Source organism: Pseudophryne corroboree, unplaced genomic scaffold (genome assembly GCF_028390025.1).
Source record: "Pseudophryne corroboree isolate aPseCor3 unplaced genomic scaffold, aPseCor3.hap2 scaffold_927, whole genome shotgun sequence".
Lineage (NCBI taxonomy): Eukaryota > Metazoa > Chordata > Amphibia > Anura > Myobatrachidae > Pseudophryne > Pseudophryne corroboree.
The window spans coordinates 227,866-241,170 of NW_026970507.1; the positions used below are offsets into that span (position 1 = coordinate 227,866).

The 13,305-nt window shown below is 48.2% G+C and overlaps 3 non-coding genes across 3 annotated transcripts; all 3 read left to right on the forward strand.

Moving 5' to 3' along the window:
• The first annotated feature begins 8,035 nt into the window (after positions 1-8,035).
• Positions 8,036-8,199, forward strand: LOC135047434 (U1 spliceosomal RNA). The gene has a single exon (XR_010239482.1). It is a non-coding gene; the product is annotated as a U1 spliceosomal RNA (small nuclear RNA).
• A 152-nt stretch (positions 8,200-8,351) lies between these two features.
• LOC135047340 (U1 spliceosomal RNA) lies at positions 8,352-8,514 on the forward strand. Its single transcript, XR_010239395.1, has one exon. It is a non-coding gene; the product is annotated as a U1 spliceosomal RNA (small nuclear RNA).
• A 655-nt stretch (positions 8,515-9,169) lies between these two features.
• On the forward strand, positions 9,170-9,333 carry LOC135047414 (U1 spliceosomal RNA). Its single transcript, XR_010239462.1, has one exon. It is a non-coding gene; the product is annotated as a U1 spliceosomal RNA (small nuclear RNA).
• The last annotated feature ends 3,972 nt before the right edge of the window (positions 9,334-13,305 follow it).

The window sequence follows — 13,305 nt, forward strand, 5'->3', positions numbered from 1 at the left end:
AATAGACATCTTTACTGCAGCTTCATCACTCCCAGCGGCACTGTATACTCCCGTGCCCTGGTTGCTGGGTCACTGCAGCGGAGGCTCCGGATTCTTCCTAAGGTCAGTCACACACACACCGCCCTTCCGGATCACGAGGCCGCTGATGAAGGGGAGCGTGGCCGTAGGGGGTGGACCGTGTGCGCACTGGCGTGGACACTGATTACTGGGCAGCCGCTCCACTAGCCACCAGGTACAGTTAAGGAGCACAGGTCTGGGGGGTTTTCTCCTATATTAAACCAATTTTGTACTGCCCGCAGCGCATTGTGATAGGTAATAGGGCCTGATTCAGGTTGGATTGCAATCACAATAAGTGATCCAACTGCAAAAATTGCTAAGAGCATACGCATGTGCCTGCATTTTCTGCAGCACCCCACAGAGAATGCGATCGCCTCTGCCTGTCAATCGGGGCAGGGGGGGAGAGGGGGGTCAGCAACACTCCATTTCCAAGTCAGGGATGGAGCGGTGCGGGGGCAAGGCTTCAAAATGGGGTCTGCAATGGAGGAGACACAGGGGGCGTGGTCACAGCAGCTGTATGACATCACATTCAGCCGCTGTGATCACAAAAATGGTGGCGGCTTCCTGCGCGCACATACAGTCTGCACCAGCAGGAGGCTACACCATTTTTTATGATCACGCTGAACTGCAGTGCGACTGCAATTACAGCATGGTCAAGAAGGGAGGCGTCATGCTGGGTGGCCATAAGAGATGAGCGGGTTCGGTTCCTCGGAATCCGAACCCGCCCGAGCTTCACCCTTTTTTGCTCGGGTCCGAGCAGACTCGGATCCTCTCGCCTTGCTCGGTTAACCCGAGCGCGCCCGAACGTCATCATCCCGCTGTCGGATTCTCACGAGACTTGGATTCTATATAAGGAGCCGCGCGTCGCCGCCATTTTCACACGTGCATTGAGATTGATAGGGAGAGGACGTGGCTGGCGTCCTCTCCGTTTAGATTAGAAGATAGAGACGAGTGACATTTGATTTACTACTAATTTGGGGAGCAGTTGAACTTGTCAGGAGTACTCAGTAGTGCAGAGTTTTGCTGATAGTGACCACCAGTTTTATTATTTATAATCCGTTCTCTGCCTGAAAAAAAACGATACACATACCATATCTGTGCTCAGCCTCAGTGTGCTGCATGATATATCATCTATGTATATCTGACTGTGCTGAGTGCTCACTGCTCACACAGCTTAATTGTGGGGGAGACTGGGGAGCAGTTATAGCAGGAGTACAGTGCACACTTTTGCTGCCAGTGTGACCACCAGTATATTGTCTGCCTGAAAAAGTTAAACACTCCTGTGGTGTTTTTTTTTTATTCTATAAATGCATTCTGCTGACAGTGTCCAGCAGGTCCGTCATACATATATTATATAAATATTTACCTGCAGTAGTGTTATATATTTTTTTTCATCTTTATCATCTCTATATTAGCAGACGCAGTACGGTAGTCCACGGCTGTGGCTATCTCTGTGTCGTCAGTGCTCGTCCATAATTGTATACCTACCTACCTGTGGTGGTTTTTTTTTTTCTATCTTCTTCATACTAGTAGTTTAGGAGTCTACTGACAGTGTCCACCAGGTCCATCATTATATTATATACCTACAGTAGTAATATATTTATTATATTATCTATACTAGCAGACGCAGTACGGTAGTCCACGGCTGTGGCTATCTCTGTGTCGTCAGTGCTCGTCCATAATTGTATACCTACCTACCTGTGGTGGGGTTTTTTTTTATCTTCTTCATACTAGCAGTTTAGCAGTCTGCTGACAGTGTCCACCAGGTCCGTCATTATATTATATACCTACAGTAGTAATATATTTATTATATTATCTATACTAGCAGATGCAGTACGGTAGTCCACGGCTGTACCTACCTCTGTGTCGTCAGTGCTCGTCCATAATTGTATACCTACCTGTGGTGGGGTTTTTTTTTCTATCTTCTTCATACTAGTAGTTTAGGAGTCTGCTGACAGTGTCCACCAGGTCCGTCATTATATTATATACCTACAGTAGTAATATATTTAGTATATTATCTATACTAGCAGACGCAGTACGGTAGTCCACGGCTGTACCTACCTCTGTGTCGTCACTCGTCCATAATTGTATACCTAACTGTGGTGGTTTTTTTTTTCTATCTTCTTCATACTAGTAGTTTAGCAGTCTGCTGACAGTGTCCACCAGGTCCGTCATTATATTATATATACCTACAGTAGTTATATATATTTTTTTTTATATCATTAATTATCATCTCTATACTAGCAGACGCAGTACGGTAGGCCACGGCTGTGGCTATCTCTGTGTCGTCAGTGCTCGTCCATAATTGTATACCTACCTACCTGTGGTGGAAGTTTTTTTCTATCTTCTTCATACTAGTAGTTTAGCAGTCTGCTGACAGTGTCCACCAGGTCCGTCATTATATTATATATACCTACAGTAGTTATATATATATTTTTTTTTATATCATTAATTATCATCTCTATACTAGCAGACGCAGTACGGTAGTCCACGGCTGTAGCTACCTCTGTGTCGTCAGTCACTCGTCATCCATAAGTATACTAGTATCCATCCATCTCCATTGTTTACCTGAGGTGCCTTTTAGTTGTGCCTATTAAAATATGGAGAACAAAAATGTTGAGGTTCCAAAAATAGGGAAAGATCAAGATCCACTTCCACCTCGTGCTGAAGCTGCTGCCACTAGTCATGGCCGAGACGATGAAATTCCATCAACGTCGTCTCCCAAGGCCGATGCCCAATGTCATAGTACAGAGCATGTAAAATCCAAAACACAAAAGATCAGTAAAAAAATGACTCAAAAATCTAAATAAAAATCGTCGGAGGAGAAGCGTAAACTTGCCAATATGCCATTTACCACACGGAGTGGCAAGGAACGGCTGAGGCCCTGGCCTATCTTCATGGCTAGTGGTTCAGCTTCACATGAGGATGGAAGCACTCAGCCTCTCGCTAGAAAAATGAAAAGACTTAAGCTGGCAAAAGCACAGCAAAGAACTGTGCGTTCTTCAAAATCACAAATCCACAAGGAGAGTCCAATTGTGTCGGTTGCGATGCCTGACCTTCCCAACACTGGACGTGAAGAGCATGCACCTTCCACCATTTGCACGCCCCCTGCAAGTGCTGGAAGGAGCACCCGCAGTCCAGTTCCTGATAGTCAGATTGAAGATGTCAGTGTTGAAGTACACCAGGATGAGGAGAATATGGGTGTTGCTGGCGCTGGGGAGGAAATTGACAAGGAGGATTCTGATGGTGAGGTGGTTTGTTTAAGTCAGGCACCCGGCGAGACACCTGTTGTCCGTGGGAGGAATATGGCCATTGACATGCCTGGTGAAAATACAAAAAAAATCAGCTCTTCGGTGTGGAAGTATTTCAACAGAAATGCGGACAACAGGTGTCAAGCCGTGTGTTGCCTTTGTCAAGCTGTAATAAGTAGGGGTAAGGACGTTAACCACCTCGGAACATCCTCCCTTATACGTCACCTGCAGCGCATTCATCATAAGTCAGTGACAAGTTCAAAAACTTTGGGCGACAGCGGAAGCAGTCCACTGACCAGTAAATCCCTTCCTCTTGTAACCAAGCTCACGCAAACCACCCCACCAACTCCCTCAGTGTCAATTTCCTCCTTCCCCAGGAATGCCAATAGTCCTGCAGGCCATGTCACTGGCAATTCTGACGAGTTCTCTCCTGCCTGGGATTCCTCCGATGCATCCTTGAGTGTAACGCCTACTGCTGCTGGCGCTGCTGTTGTTGCTGCTGGGAGTCGATGGTCATCCCAGAGGGGAAGTCGTAAGACCACTTTTACTACTTCCACCAAGCAATTGACTGTCCAACAGTCCTTTGCGAGGAAGATGAAATATCACAGCAGTCATCCTGCTGCAAAGCGGATAACTGAGGCCTTGGCATCCTGGGCAGTGAGAAACGTGGTTCCGGTATCCATCATTACTTCAGAGCCAACTATAGACTTGATTGAGGTACTGTGTCCCCGGTACCAAATACTATCTAGGTTCCATTTCTCTAGGCAGGCGATACCGAAAATGTACACAGACCTCAGAAAAAGACTCACCAGTGTCCTAAAAAATGCAGTTGTACCCAATGTCCACTTAACCACGGACATGTGGACAAGTGGAGCAGGGCAGACTCAGGACTATATGACTGTGACAGCCCACTGGGTAGATGTATTGACTCCCGCCGCAAGAACAGCAGCGGCGGCACCAGTAGCAGCATCTCGCAAACGCCAACTCTTTCCTAGGCAGGCTACGCTTTGTATCACCGCTTTCCAGAATACGCACACAGATGAAAACCTCTTACGGCAACTGAGGAAGATCATCACAGAATGGCTTACCCCAATTGGACTCTCCTGTGGATTTGTGGCATCGGACAACGCCAGCAATATTGTGCGTGCATTATATCTGGGCAAATTCCAGCACGTCCCATGTTTTGCACATACCTTGAATTTGGTGGTGCAGAATTATTTAAAAAACGACAGGGGCGTGCAAGAGATGCTGTCGGTGGCCACAAGAATTGCGGGACACTTTCGGCGTACAGGCACCACGTACAGAAGACTGGAGCAACACCAAAAACGCCTGAACCTGCCCTGCCATCATCTGAAGCAAGAAGTGGAAACGAGGTGGAATTCAACCCTCTATATGCTTCAGAGGATGGAGGAGCAGCAAAAGGCCATTCAAGCCTATACATCTGACCACGATATAGGAGGTGGAATGCACCTGTCTCAAGCGCAGTGGAGAATGATTTCAACGTTGTGCAAGGTTCTGCAACCTTTTGAACTTGCCACACGTGAAGTCAGTTCAGACACTGCCAGCCTGAGTCAGGTCATTCCCGTCATCAGGCTTTTGCAGAAGAAGCTGGAGACATTGAAGGAGGAGCTAAGACAGAGCGATTCCGCTAGGCATGTGGGACTTGTGGATGGAGCCCTTCATTCGCTTAACCAGGATTCACGGGTGGTCAATCTGTTGAAATCAGAGCACTACATTTTGGCCACCGTGCTCGATCCTAGATTTAAAACCTACGTTGTATCTCTCTTTCCGGCAGACACAAGTCTGCAGGGGTTCAAAGACCTGCTGGTGAGAAAATTATCAAGTCAAGCGGAACTTGATCGGTCAACAGCTCCTCCTTCACAGTCTCCCGCAATTGGGGGTGCGAGGAAAAGGCTCAGAATTCCGAGCCCACCCGCTGGCGGTGATGCAGGGCAGTCTGGAGCGACTGCTGATGCTGACATCTGGTCCGGACTGAAGGACCTGCCAACGATTACGGACATGTCGTCTACTGTCACTGCATATGATTCTCTCACCATTGAAAGAATGGTGGAGGATTATATGAGTGACCGCATCCAAGTAGGCACGTCAGACAGTCCGTACGTATACTGGCAGGAAAAAGAGGCAATTTGGAGGCCCTTGCACAAACTGGCTTTATTCTACCTAAGTTGCCCTCCCACAAGTGTGTACTCCGAAAGAGTGTTTAGTGCCGCCGCTCACCTTGTCAGCAATCGGCGTACGAGGTTACTTCCAGAAAATGTGGAGAAGATGATGTTCATTAAAATGAATTATAATCAATTGCTCCGTGGAGACATTGACCAGCAGCAATTGCCTCCACAAAGTATACAGGGAGCTGAGATGGTGGATTCCAGTGGGGACGAATTGATAATCTGTGAGGAGGGGGATGTACACGGTGATGAATCGGAGGATGATGATGAGGTGGACATCTTGCCTCTATAGAGCCAGTTTGTGCAAGGAGAGATTTATTGCTTCTTTTTTGGTGGGGGTCCAAACCAACCCGTCATTTCAGTCACAGTCGTGTGGCAGACCCTGTCACTGAAATGATGGGTTGGTTAAAGTGTGCATGTCCTGTTTATACAACATAAGGGTGGGTGGGAGGGCCCAAGGCAATTCCACCTTGCACCTCTTTTTTCTTTTATTTTTCTTTGCGTCATGTGCTGTTTGGGGAGTGTTTTTTGGAAGGGCCATCCTGCGTGACACTGCAGTGCCACTCCTAGATGGGCCAGGTGTTTGTGTCGGCCACTTGGGTCGCTGAGCTTAGTCACACAGCTACCTCATTGCGCCTCTTTTTTTCTTTGCGTCATGTGCTGTTTGGGGAGTGTTTTTTGGAAGGGCCATCCTGCGTGACACTGCAGTGACACTCCTAGATGGGCCAGGTGTTTGTGTCGTCCACTTGGGTCGCTGAGCTTAGTCACACAGCTACCTCATTGCGCCACTTTTTTTCTTTGCGTCATGTGCTGTTTGGGGAGTGTTTTTTGGAAGGGCCATCCTGCGTGACACTGCAGTGCCACTCCTAGATGGGCCAGGTGTTTGTGTCGGCCACTTGGGTCGCTGAGCTTAGTCACACAGCTACCTCATTGCGCCTCTTTTTTTCTTTGCGTCATGTGCTGTTTGGGGAGTGTTTTTGGAAGGGCCATCCTGCGTGACACTGCAGTGCCACTCCTAGATGGGCCAGGTGTTTGTGTCGGCCACTTGGGTCGCTGAGCTTAGTCACACAGCTACCTCATTGCGCCTCTTTTTTTCTTTGCGTCATGTGCTGTTTGGGGAGTGTTTTTTGGAAGGGCCATCCTGCGTGACACTGCAGTGCCACTCCTAGATGGGCCAGGTGTTTGTGTCGGCCACTTGGGTCGCTGAGCTTAGTCACACAGCTACCTCATTGCGCCTCTTTTTTTCTTTGCGTCATGTGCTGTTTGGGGAGTGTTTTTTGGAAGGGCCATCATGCGTGACACTGCAGTGCCACTCCTAGATGGGCCAGGTGTTTGTGTCGGCCACTTGGGTCACTGAGCTTAGTCATCCAGCGACCTCGGTGCAAATTTTAGGACTAAAAATAATATTGTGAGGTGTGAGGTGTTAAGAATAGACTGAAAATTAGTGGAAATTATGGTTATTGAGGTTAATAATACTTTGGGATCAAAATGACTCCCAAATTCTATGATTTAAGCTGTTTTTTAGGGTTTTTTGAAAAAAACACCCGAATCCAAAACACACCCGAATCCGACAAAAAAAATTCGGTGAGGTTTAGCCAAAATGCGTTCGAACCCAAAACACGGCCGCGGAACCGAACCCAAAACCAAAACACAAAACCCGAAAAATTTCCGGTGCACATCTCTAGTGGCCATGCCATGTCACTGTGCAGGAGCCAGCACCGCTCACACACTTGTCCCCGGTGCAGCCCCCAACCCCCGGGACACCCGGAGCAACAAAATGTAGATTCAGGCCACCAGGCCACGCCCCTACCTATGAAACCATGCCTCCTTTTTACCATTGCGCTGCTTATCTGCGCGCACTGCATTACAATCTCCCTCGCCACCTCTCTGGGTGTCACCAGTGATAGTGACACCTCTGCCATGCTTGTAGCAGCTGGTCCTAAGATCTACACCTCAAGCCCTGAGTGTTTGCCCTTGTGACTTGTTGATCATCATAGCAAAGCAGATGCTTACAGAAAACTGCAGGGGCTTAGATTGAAAATAAAAAAAATTGATGGGTATAAGGTAGAGAGGAGCGGGTTCGGTTCTCCGAGAACCGAATTCCCCACGAACCCCACGAACTCCTCCTCCGAGGCAGGCTCGGTTGTTCCCGCCTGACTCGGAAAACCTGAACAAGGGAAAATGTCATCATCCCGCTGTCGGATTCTCGCGAGATTCGGATTTCATATAAAGAGTGCAAGCATTCCTGGGGGAAGGCCTGCAGCAGATGGATTTGCATATGGTGATGTCATCCAAGCAGTGGGTCAAAGTTGGCTTCAGAAACAAACAGGAATGCTTGCACTAGTTGTTGCATTTGGTTTGTTGTTTGGGGGTGCTTCAGTATTAGGCAGCCTTCTGCCCTCCCATGTTCATCTGAAAATATGTGTTCTCCCTGCAGTTGTTGTCCCCAGATGAGAGTTCCCTTGTGCTGCCTCAGTTGAATCTCCTTTACTTGACAGAGATGTGCCTGAGCAGCGGCCCTCCCCAGCCCTATCCCAAATCATACTTATTTTGCATATGAGATACCATGGTCATGAAGATTATTCTCCCAGGGTGAGGTTCATTCATTGCATTCTGGGTATGCTGACCCCTGTGATTTCCCCAAATGTGGGTAACTCGACTGCATTATTTGTGGTAGTGGGGGACTGTGTTTGTGCTTTCCTCTGGTCAGCTCTGGTAAAAGTCAGATTTCTTTGTTTCAGATCTTCCTCTAGCCTTGTTCTTCTTTCGAGAGTTCCCTTGTGCTGCCTCAGTTGGATCTCCTTCACTTGACAGGGGGGTGCCCGAGCAGCGACCCTCCCCAGCTCAAGCCCAACTCCTACTTACCTGCCAGGTGAGATACTATGATCATGAAGGTGCTTCTTCCAGGGCAAGGCTCACCCATTGCACTCTGGGTGTGCTGCCCCTGCGATTTCCCCAAATGTGGGAAACTTGACTGCATAATTTGTGTTTCCCCTGGTCGGCTCTCGTATAATTCAGATCTCTTTGTCTCAGGTCTCTCTCCAGCCTAGTTTGCTGTCTGTTTCCACTTCTTTTTTCTTGAGCCCCTCCCTTTTATACCCTTGTGCACTATCCTGACTTCTCCTCCTGTCTGCTTACTTTGTGCCTTCCAATGCACAATGCAAACTACACACCCTTTTACTTGCCTTACAGAGCAGCTCTGGAGCTGTTACAGTGCCAAGCTGCTGTAAGAAATCAGCTTGAATGCTTCAGGGGCTGGGGCATTGTCAACATGAGCCCCACACCGAAGGAGGGTGGGGGTGTTTAATGCGAACTAAGGGTCATCCAAGCGCCGCAAAAGGCCGCCATGCCCTGCATACCCCTTTTCTCTTTTCATATGCAGATGAGGGATCCAGCCAACTTTGGCCCACTGCTTGGATGACATCACCGTATGCAAATCCGTCTTCTGCAGAACTTCCCCCAGGAATGCTTGTACTAGTTGTTGCATTTGGTTTGTTGTTTGGGGGTGCTTCAGTATTAGGCAGCCTTCTGCCCTCCCATGTTCATCTGAAAATATGTGTTCTCCCTGCAGTTGTTGTCCCCAGATGAGAGTTCCCTTGTGCTGCCTCAGTTGAATCTCCTTTACTTGACAGAGATGTGCCTGAGCAGCGGCCCTCCCCAGCCCTATCCCAAATCATACTTATTTTGCATAGGCGATACCATGGTCATGAAGATTGTTCTCCCAGGGTGAGGTTCATTCATTGCATTCTGGGTATGCTGACCCCTGTGATTTCCCCAAATGTGGGAAACTCGACTGCATTATTTGTGGTAGTGGGGGACTGTGTTTGTGCTTTCCTCTGGTCAGCTCTGGTAAAAGTCAGATTTCTTTGTCTCAGATCTTCCTCTAGCCTTGTTCTTCTTTCGAGAGTTCCCTTGTGCTGCCTCAGTTGGAACTCCTTCATTTGACAGGGGGTGCCCGAGCAGCAATCCTCCACAGCTCTGGCCCAACTCCTACTTACCTGCCAGGTGAGATACTATGATCTTCACTGTTAGGGCAATCAGGATGTGGAATTCCCTGCCAGGGAAGGTGGTAATGGCGGACTCTGTAATTGGATTTAAAAAAGGAATGGATACATTTCTGAATGAAAAAGCTATCCAAGGTTATAATACTTAAAATATCAACATGGTTAATCCGGGGGTAACATGAGTTGTAGTAGCTAACTAGTCATAAAACATTATTCAGCAAGTATGTAGAATCATCACAACTTAAAACAGGTTGAACACGATGGGCAATTTGCCTCTATTCAACCTCAAAAACTATGTTACTATATGTTACTATATTACTATGTTACTGTAGTATACAGAACACCACAATGCAATGAGCAGTGATAGTGAGCACTGATGAGGATACTAGAACTGACACTGAGCAGCAAGATGCAGCACTGGACTATTAGTAATGTACTGTAGTATGCTGAGCACAACAATGCAGCACAAGACAATGAGCAGTGATACTGAGCACTGATGAGGATACTACTGAGAACTGACACTGAGCAGGAGAGACACACTACTAGTATTACTGAGCAGCAATAAGTATCCACTGATACTGAGCACTGATATTGAGATTTCCACTGAGAGAACATAGCCACGTCCTCTCCGCTCTCTCTTCAATGCACGAGTAAAAATGGCGGCAACGCGCAGCTCTTTATATGGAATCCGAATCTCGCGAGAATCCGACAGCGGGATGATGACATTTTCCCTTGTTCAGGTTTTCCGAGTCAGGCGGGAACAACCGAGCCTGCCTCGGAGGAGGAGTTCGTGAGGTTCGTGGGGAATTCAGTTCTCGGAGAACCGAACCCGCTCCTCTCTACCTTATACCCATCAATTTTTTTTATTTTCAATCTAAGCCCCTGCAGTTTTCTGTAAGCATCTGCTTTGCTATGATGATCAACAAGTCACAAGGGCAAACACTCAGGGCTTGAGGTGTAGATCTTAGGACCAGCTGCTACAAGCATGGCAGAGGTGTCACTATCACTGGTGACACCCAGAGAGGTGGCGAGGGAGATTGTAATGCAGTGCGCGCAGATAAGCAGCGCAATGGTAAAAAGGAGGCATGGTTTCATAGGTAGGGGCGTGGCCTGGTGGCCTGAATCTACATTTTGTTGCTCCGGGTGTCCCGGGGGTTGGGGGCTGCACCGGGGACTAGTGTGTGAGCGGTGCTGGCTCCTGCACAGTGACATGGCATGGCCACTAGAGATGTGCACCGGAAATTTTTCGGGTTTTGTGTTTTGGTTTTGGGTTCGGTTCCGCGGCCGTGTTTTGGGTTCGAACGCGTTTTGGCTAAACCTCACCGAATTTTTTTTGTCGGATTCGGGTGTGTTTTGGATTCGGGTGTTTTTTTCAAAAAACCCTAAAAAACAGCTTAAATCATAGAATTTGGGAGTCATTTTGATCCCAAAGTATTATTAACCTCAATAACCATAATTTCCACTAATTTTCAGTCTATTCTTAACACCTCACACCTCACAATATTATTTTTAGTCCTAAAATTTGCACCGAGGTCGCTGGATGACTAAGCTCAGTGACCCAAGTGGCCGACACAAACACCTGGCCCATCTAGGAGTGGCACTGCAGTGTCACGCATGATGGCCCTTCCAAAAAACACTCCCCAAACAGCACATGACGCAAAGAAAAAAAGAGGCGCAATGAGGTAGCTGTGTGACTAAGCTCAGCGACCCAAGTGGCCGACACAAACACCTGGCCCATCTAGGAGTGGCACTGCAGTGTCACGCAGGATGGCCCTTCCAAAAAACACTCCCCAAACAGCACATGACGCAAAGAAAAAAAGAGGCGCAATGAGGTAGCTGTGTGACTAAGCTCAGCGACCCAAGTGGCCGACACAAACACCTGGCCCATCTAGGAGTGGCACTGCATTGTCACGCAGGATGGCCCTTCCAGAAACACTCCCCAAACAGCACATGACGCAAAGAAAAAAAGAGGCGCAATGAGGTAGCTGTGTGACTAAGTTCAGCGACCCAAGTGGCCGACACAAACACCTGGCCCATCTAGGAGTGGCACTGCAGTGTCACGCAGGATGGCCCTTCCAAAAAACACTCCCCAAACAGCACATGACGCAAAGAAAAAAAGTGGCGCAATGAGGTAGCTGTGTGACTAAGCTCAGCGACCCAAGTGGACGACACAAACACCTGGCCCATCTAGGAGTGTCACTGCAGTGTCACGCAGGATGGCCCTTCCAAAAAACACTCCCCAAACAGCACATGACGCAAAGAAAAAAAGAGGCGCAATGAGGTAGCTGTGTGACTAAGCTCAGCGACCCAAGTGGCCGACACAAACACCTGGCCCATCTAGGAGTGGCACTGCAGTGTCACGCAGGATGGCCCTTCCAAAAAACACTCCCCAAACAGCACATGACGCAAAGAAAAATAAAAGAAAAAAGAGGTGCAAGGTGGAATTGCCTTGGGCCCTCCCACCCACCCTTATGTTGTATAAACAGGACATGCACACTTTAACCAACCCATCATTTCAGTGACAGGGTCTGCCACACGACTGTGACTGAAATGACGGGTTGGTTTGGACCCCCACCAAAAAAGAAGCAATAAATCTCTCCTTGCACAAACTGGCTCTATAGAGGCAAGATGTCCACCTCATCATCATCCTCCGATTCATCACCGTGTACATCCCCCTCCTCACAGATTATCAATTCGTCCCCACTGGAATCCACCATCTCAGCTCCCTGTATACTTTGTGGAGGCAATTGCTGCTGGTCAATGTCTCCACGGAGCAATTGATTATAATTCATTTTAATGAACATCATCTTCTCCACATTTTCTGGAAGTAACCTCGTACGCCGATTGCTGACAAGGTGAGCGGCGGCACTAAACACTCTTTCGGAGTACACACTTGTGGGAGGGCAACTTAGGTAGAATAAAGCCAGTTTGTGCAAGGGCCTCCAAATTGCCTCTTTTTCCTGCCAGTATACGTACGGACTGTCTGACGTGCCTACTTGGATGCGGTCACTCATATAATCCTCCACCATTCTTTCAATGGTGAGAGAATCATATGCAGTGACAGTAGACGACATGTCCGTAATCGTTGGCAGGTCCTTCAGTCCGGACCAGATGTCAGCATCAGCAGTCGCTCCAGACTGCCCTGCATCACCGCCAGCGGGTGGGCTCGGAATTCTGAGCCTTTTCCTCGCACCCCCAATTGCGGGAGACTGTGAAGGAGGAGCTGTTGACCGATCAAGTTCCGCTTGACTTGATAATTTTCTCACCAGCAGGTCTTTGAACCCCTGCAGACTTGTGTCTGCCGGAAAGAGAGATACAACGTAGGTTTTAAATCTAGGATCGAGCACGGTGGCCAAAATGTAGTGCTCTGATTTCAACAGATTGACCACCCGTGAATCCTGGTTAAGCGAATGAAGGGCTCCATCCACAAGTCCCACATGCCTAGCGGAATCGCTCTGTCTTAGCTCCTCCTTCAATGTCTCCAGCTTCTTCTGCAAAAGCCTGATGACGGGAATGACCTGACTCTGGCTGGCAGTGTCTGAACTGACTTCACGTGTGGCAAGTTCAAAGGTTGCAGAACCTTGCACAACGTTGAAATCATTCTCCACTGCGCTTGAGACAGGTGCATTCCACCTCCTATATCGTGGTCAGATGTATAGGCTTGAATGGCCTTTTGCTGCTCCTCCATCCTCTGAAGCATATAGAGGGTTGAATTCCACCTCGTTTCCACTTCTTGCTTCAGATGATGGCAGGGCAGGTTCAGGCGTTTTTGGTGTTGCTCCAGTCTTCTGTACATGGTGCCTGTAC